Below are 7,775 nucleotides of genomic sequence, written 5' to 3'. Positions count from 1 at the left end.
CAGGGAAGCCCTAAGATCTTTTTTAATGTAAGCTTTTATGGCTATAAACTTCCCTCTTAGCCCCACTTCTGCTGCATCCCATAAGTTTTGGTAGGTTATATTCTCATTTTCATTTGTCTCAAGATATTTTATAATTTCTCCTGTGATTTCTTCTTTGACCCATTGGTTGTTTAACAGTGTATTATTTAATTTGCCTATTTCTGTGGATTTTCCAGTTTTCCTTCAGCTATTGATTTTTAGTTTCATTCTATTGCTGTTGGAAAAGATTGTTTGTATGACTTCAATCTTCTTAAATTTGTTAAGAATTCTTTTGTGGCCTAGCACGTGGTCTATCCTGGAGAAAGTTCTGTGTGCACTTGAGGAGATGTGTATCTGCTCTTGTTGGTGACAGAGGCTCCTTCCTCGACTAAACTTTACTCAGTCTCCTCTAAGATCTCCAGGCCCTGACCTTGGCATCTGTCCTTTTTGGGCCTGCATCACCCAGTTATGGCAAGAATCACTATCAGCTAGTTTAGAGAGAATTCCTCCATCCTTGATATCTGATCACCCTCAATCTCTGATCAAATTCCTTACATCCCCACCATTCCCCAGGCAATGTCCGATCACCTGGCCCTGCCTTCACCAAGAATACTGTTTAAGTCTGTTGAATAGGACTTCCCCTTACTCTTGATGTTTCCTTCTAGTAATTTTTCATCCACTGAACCCCAACCTGCTCCTTGGTTATAAATCTCCACTATTCCATGCTGTATTTGGAGTTGAGCCCAGTTCTACACTGAAGTCTCTTTTCCTCTATTGCAATAGTCCCTGAATGAAATGTGTGTTTACTGCTTTAACAATTGTCAGACTCTGTGTTTCTTTAACATTGGGCAGAGGATTTTTTTAATATTCACATAAATAAACAATAATGTGCAGGTGCCCACACAGACTTTTGGCTTGATTTGTTGGCATTTGCAAATGTAAATGATACTGTGACAACTTTACTACAGATGAGTCATTTGTCATATTTAAACAAAAAAGTAACCAAGACTTCCAACTGATGCTCTGCTGGGCCTCTCTGGAGCTCCATGGGGTCAGCAGACGTGGTGGACCCCACCAGAATGCAATGATAAAGTGATAAAGAGAAAAATCTTAAAAGCAGTCAGAAAAGGAGGCTCATTATATAACAGAAACAATGAATGCCCACAGACTTCCTGTCTGAAACAATGCAAGCCAGAAGACAATAATAATCCATCTTTAAAATGCTAAAAGACAAGGAAAATCTGTCAATTTAGAATTAGTACATAGCCAGCAAACATGTTTTCCAAAAATACTTTTTTTAGACAAACAAATGCCATAAGAACTGTAGTACAAATGGCACAGGAAATTCTTCAGGCAGAAGGAAAATGATATCAAACAGACATCTGGATCTTTAAAAAGGAAGAAAGAGTGCAGGAAATAGTAAATATGTGGGTAAATATAAGAGATTTCCCTTCACTGAAAAATTTTTAAAAGCTAATTGATTTCGGGCTTCCGCCTGCCGATGCAGGGGACACGGGTTTGTGCCCCGGTCCGGGAAGATCCCACATACTGTGGAGCAGCTGGGCCCGTGAGCCATGGCCGCTGAGCCTGCGCGTCCAGAGCCTGTGCTCCGCAACGGGAGAGGCCACAACAGTGAGAGGCCCGCGTATCGCCAAAAAAAAAGATAATTGATTTCTTAAAGTGAAAGTGATAACAATGTATTGTGGGCTTTATGGCCTAAGTAGAGTTAAAATGTATAACAATAATAGTAGACAAGATGAAACCTACAGGTGTAAGGTTCTGACATTATATCTGAAGTGAAATAAAATTATTTGAAGATAGACTGTATAAGTTAAGGATGTATATTGAAAACCTTAGAGCAAACCACTTAAAAAAGAAGCAAAGCTGTCATAGTTAATAAGCCATTAAGTCAAGATAAAAATGGAATGATGGGGGAAAAAAGCCTAATACAGAAAAGTCAGGAAAAGAGAAAAGTAATAAAGAGCATATGGGACAGATGGCCCACACAGGAAAAACTAGCAAGATGGTAAATTGAAACCTAATTTAAAAATAATTATATTAAATGTAATGGTCTACATTGTCAGGGTTACAATGTACAGGTCTATCGTGGTTATGCTGTCAGGCACAAACTGGGTAGTTTTATAATGATTCAACAAGAAGACAATCTTAAATGAGTATGCTTACAACAGAACTTCAAACTCCATGAATGGAGAAATAGGTAAGTCTAAAGTTATAGTTTGAGATTTCAAAACACTTGTCTTAATAATTGACTGAAAAGCAACAGATATGTAAAAGATTTAAATAATGTAATGAAGATTATAACAATTTAATGATATTTGTTTAGAACATTACGCATATATGTATAAAATCTGCCTATTTTTCTGATTGTTTTTAAGATTTAAAATACTACACACAACTTCAGAACATATATTCTTTTAAATATCACATGAAATGTTTACCAAGAGAGACCATATGCTGGGTCATAAAATGAGTTTTAATAAATTAAAATGACAGAGATCATATAAGGATGTGTTTTTTAACCACAAAAGAATTAAATTAGAAATCAGTAATAGAAACATTGCTAATAACAGAAAAGTCTAAAGCCAATGATAAATCTTCCACCTTAAGAAGCTAGAAAGAACAATAAACCCAAATTAAGTAGAAAGAAGAAAACAAAACAGCAGAAGTAGAAATCAGTAAAATTTTTTAAATGGACAAATAATAGAGAAAATCAAATAAACCGAAGGCTGGGCCTTGGTAAAGATCAGTAAAGTTGTAAATTTTAGCTGGACTGATTTTAAAAAAAGGAGAAAAGATGCAGATTACTATTATCAAAAATGAAGGCAGAGACATCACAGTAGATTCTATGTATATTTAAAGAATAATAAGAAAATATTATGCCAATAAAATCAACAACCTAGGGCTTCCCTGGTGGTGCAGTGGTTAAGAATCCACCTGCCAACGCAGGGGACACGGGTTCGATCCCTGGTCCAGGAAGACCCCACATGTCGCGGAGCAACTAAGCCTGCGTGCCACAACTACTGAGCCCATGCACCTAGAGCCCGTGTTCTGCAACAAGAGAAGCCACCACAATGAGAAGCCTGTGCACCACAACGAAGAGTAGCCCCCACTCGCCGCAACTAGAGAAAGCCCATGCACAGCAACGAAGACCCAATGCAGCCAAAAATTTAAAAATTAATTAATTTATTAAATCAACAACCTAAATGAAGTGCCCAAATTCCTTGCATTCCAGAATGGACTCAAGAAGTGACAGAAAACTAAACAGCCTTATCACAATTAAAAAAAATAAATTTCCCATTAAAAATCTTCAGACAAATAAGATATCAGGCTTAGATGGCTCCACTGGTGAATTTTATCAAACATTTAAGGATGAAATACCAATTCTATGCAAAATTAGAAAATGCAGGAGAAAGTAAATTACCTCCCAACTCATATCATGAGGCTTACAAATATTCCTCATAAATGTAGATGCAAAAAATTCTTAGCAAGTATTAGAAATTAAATCTAGCAGTATATACAAAGTGTAATACATTGCAACCAAGTAAATTTATCCCAGGGATGCAAGGTTGATTTAACATTTAAAAAAATCAATCAATGTCATTTATCATATAAAAAAGAGGAAAACCATATGATTACCTCAGTAGATGCTGAGAGAGTACTTGATAAAATTCAACACCTATACAAAATAAAATCTCTTAGCAAACTAGGTATAACAGGGAATTTCCTCAACTTGATAAAAAGCATCTATGAAAAATGTGTACCTAAATAATACTAAATGGTGAAAGACTAAATGCTTTCTCCCCTGAGATGAAAAACAATAAAATAACAATAAAAAAAAACAATAAAAGGATATCCACTCTCACCATTTCTATTTAACATCATACTGATGTCCTAGCCAGTGTAACAAGGCAAGAAAAAGAAATAAAATGCATACATAATGTACAACTGCTTTTATTCACAGATGTTATGTTTGCATATATAAAAAATCTAGAGGAATCTATAAAATGCCACTAGAATAAGTGAGTTTAGAAAGTTTGTGTATAAAGTTAATACACAAAAATCAACTGCATTTACTTAGTTGAGGCAGCCAGGCTCCTTAGTTGTGGCTTGCTGGCTCCTTAGTTGCGGCAGAAGGGCTCCTTAGTTGCAGCATGTATGTGGGATCTAGTTCCCTGACCAGGGATCGAACCTGCGCCCCCTGAATAGGGAGTGCAGAGTCTTAACCACTGTGCCACCAGGGAAGTCCCTCTTTATTTTGAATTGAAACACAGTGGATTTACAATATTATATTAGTTTCATGTGTACAACATAGTGATTCAATATTTTTATAGATTATACTCCATTTAAAGTTATTATAAAATATTGGCTATATTCCCTATACTGTACAATATATTCTTGTAGCTTATTTATTTTATACATAGTAGTTTGTACCTCTCAATCCCCTATCCCTATTATGCCCCTCCCTCATCCCACTTCCCACAGGTAACCACTAGTTTGCTCTCTATATCTGTGGGTCTTGTTTCTGTTTTGTTACATTCAGTTTTTATTTATTTATTTATTTATGGCTGCGTTGGGTCTTCGTTGCTGTGCATGGGTTTTCTCTAATTGTGGCAAGCTGGGGTTACTCTTCATTGGGGTGCACGGCCTTCTCATTGTGGTGGCTTCTCTTGTTGCAGAGCATGGGCTCTAGATGTGCAGGCTTCAGTAATTGTGACGCATGGGCTCAGTAGTTGTGGAGCATGGGCTTAGTTGTTCCGCGGCACGTGGGATCTTTCCAGACCAGGGATCAAACCCGTGTCCCCTGCATTGGCAGGTGGATTCCTAACCACTGCGCCACTAGGGAAGTCCCTATTCATTAGCTTTATTTTTTAGATTCCACATATAAGCGATAACCAGAGTATTTGTCTTTCTCTGTATGACTTATTTCACTAATCATAATACCTTCCAGGTCCATCCGTGTCATTGCAAATGGCAAAATTTCATTCTTTTTTATGGCTGAGTAGCTGAAGTATTTCTTTAAAATAGAATTCAACAGCTTTTGGTTGTTTTTTTTTTTTTGGAAACCCTTTAATCTCGTTATAGCAGTGGTTCTTACCTGGGCTGATTCTGACCCCTCCCTCCAGGGGACATTTGGCCATATCTGGAGACACTTTTGGCTGTCACAAATGGGGGTGGTGCTACTGGAGTATAGGTCAGGGACACTGCTAAACATCCTACAATACACAAAGTGGTCTCCCTATAACGAAGTACCATGCGGCCCAAAATGTTAACAGTGCTGAGTTCGAGAAATCCCATTCTTTAGGATAAGAAAATTCATTTTTTCAAAATTAGATTTTCTCACTCTCTCCTCTAATTAAAAGGAAATGGAACTCCATTTTGTAAGTCATGAGAAGCAGAAATGATGTTATCACATGGTGATGCCAGTCACAATACTTCTGATGTCCATAATTATTTTCAGAAAGTAAAAGTGCTTGATAACATCTTCAGGAAAAACACAAACTTCATATATAGGTAGTATAATTAACATTGTAAAGTATTAAAAGTGAACTTACCTTTGGTTCATTGATAAAGTTCCCCGAACATAGCGACTACCGTGGGTTGCTTTTGACTGGAGTTTCTTTATGAGATTGAAGTTTCCACCAAATTGTTAATTGCTTTCAGTTTCCCCATCTCCAAGAAAGGCAAAAAAGGTACCTGAGAAAGAAGCTGTTTCTGTTCTTGTTTTCTTGCTACTGGCACATTAGTATTCGACAGTGGTACTGTACTAAATTCTGGGACTGCTACTGAAATGTCATTAAATTCCAACTTTACACATCTGGCATGCCGCCAAGTGCAGCTCAGTGTGTTAAAGTGTGGATTACGGCCCCAAAAAATCAATGCTCTAGAATTCTGCGTTTATGTAAACCTACAATTAAAAAGTGGGCAATCACTTTCTTTGCTTATCTGATGAGGGGAAGAGAAGCGAGCTGTTTTTCTAGGGTGGAGAGGTGAAAGTGTCAGCTTAAAACAGAAGCATTCCCTGGCACATCCTTTAAGACATAGCTTTTGATAAAGACAGTTTCTCTGTACACCTCTCAGCCTAGCACTGACCCGCACTGGTCAGGGAAGGTCCCTCATTTTCACAGACAAACTTTGGGAGTTTCTTCAGAGAACCTGGTTTGATGTTGTAGAATTTCCTTAAGAAATGTGTGAGCATTTGTGAGTAATGGGAAAACAAAACAAAACACTGGATCCTCATGAAAGATGGTAGCGATAGCACGAGAGGACAGTTTTTGGACAGTGCATGTGTGGGTATGCTTATTTTAAATGACAGAGAGGTTATCCACAAGGCTCCTAGTGGAAAGGCAAGCACTTCTCCCAATCCCGCAGGAAAACAACGTAAAGCTTCAAGCAGTATAGTCACTGCCTGCCATCTAGCAATTAAAAATGGCAGGATGGGAAGACTAGAGATTCATTCGGCGCCTCTCTTGCAGAGATCAGGGTACTAAGGTGGAGCTGCCAAAGCAACAGGTACTATCCTACTTCTAGAGGCTAAGGTTTGACGCATTCATATTAGAAAGGGATTTAGGACACAGTTCTACCCACAGGGCAAAACAATGTCAGCAACAGCAGCTTCAAATTCAAAGGAAATATTTATACACAGATACAATGAAAGATACAGTTTATCTTTGTAGCAGGTAGCTGTGGCTGTCAGTCAGCTGCTGAAAACAATTTCAGAAAAAAAAAAACTTTGCAGAGTTGGTTTTTCGATCATTTTGACCAAAGCAGAGCAGAGCAAAGCGAACCAAGGCAAAGCAAAGCAAAGCAAAAAAAAAAAAAAAAAAAAGGAAAAAAGAGCATTCTCTTCCAGGAAATCTATTATTTTTCATCACAACAGAAAAATCTCTGTATTGAAATGTTTTGGCTACATTTCTCATTTTGGGGGTAGAGTGGTTCTGGACATGAAAGATTTGTATTTCTCAGTGCAGTCCCCTCAGCCTTCTTTTTTTTGCGGGTGGGGGTGTGTTCTGCTGCTTTCTTAATCAACTTTCCCAAGAATCACCTTTTCAAGTGGAGTAATGATAGAGCTACAACTAGCTCTGCAGTCTAGGAAACTGGGTGTTCGTGTGATTGGAAACATGAAAGATTTTGACTGAATTATGGGAATACTATATAGAATTTGAATAGAATTTTATCCTTTATTCATTTTAAGATAATTTTATCTTACTCAAAGGAGACTTGATAAGTGACTTAAAAGGGGCACTATTAGAGAGTTAGGATTTAATTGTAATCTTATTTACATTTCAAATGCAGAATCAAATTTCAGTATCTTTTGCCATACTTGAGAGAGAATGGATTTAGTTAAGTGTTTTTATTTGTGGCTGGGGAGGCTAAAATAGCTGACAGGTACTCATGTAAGGGGAAGATTAGCTCTCCTCATTCCATGCTGCCAGGTTCAAGATGTGCCCACTGCACTGATAGTTATGCAAACATATAACATCATGTTAGATTCCATCAATATGTTTACCCCAGGAGTGAAACTGGGACATGCCACTGTCTTTTCTAGCTTCGTATTTTCTATGGCTGCATAACAAATTACCCCTAAGTTTAGCAGCTTAATGCAACATATACTATCTTGGGTTTCTGAGTCAGTAATCTGGGTGTGGCTCAAGGTCCCTCACAAACTATAATCAAGGTGTTGTCTGTGGTCATCTCAAGGCTCCAGTGGGGGGAGGAACCTCTTCCAGACCCAGTCA

This window comes from Monodon monoceros, unplaced genomic scaffold, assembly GCF_005190385.1.
Source record: "Monodon monoceros isolate NGI ecotype Baffin Bay Population unplaced genomic scaffold, NGI_Narwhal_1 Super_Scaffold_10, whole genome shotgun sequence".
Classification (NCBI taxonomy): domain Eukaryota; kingdom Metazoa; phylum Chordata; class Mammalia; order Artiodactyla; family Monodontidae; genus Monodon; species Monodon monoceros.
This window is presented reverse-complemented; position numbering follows the sequence as displayed.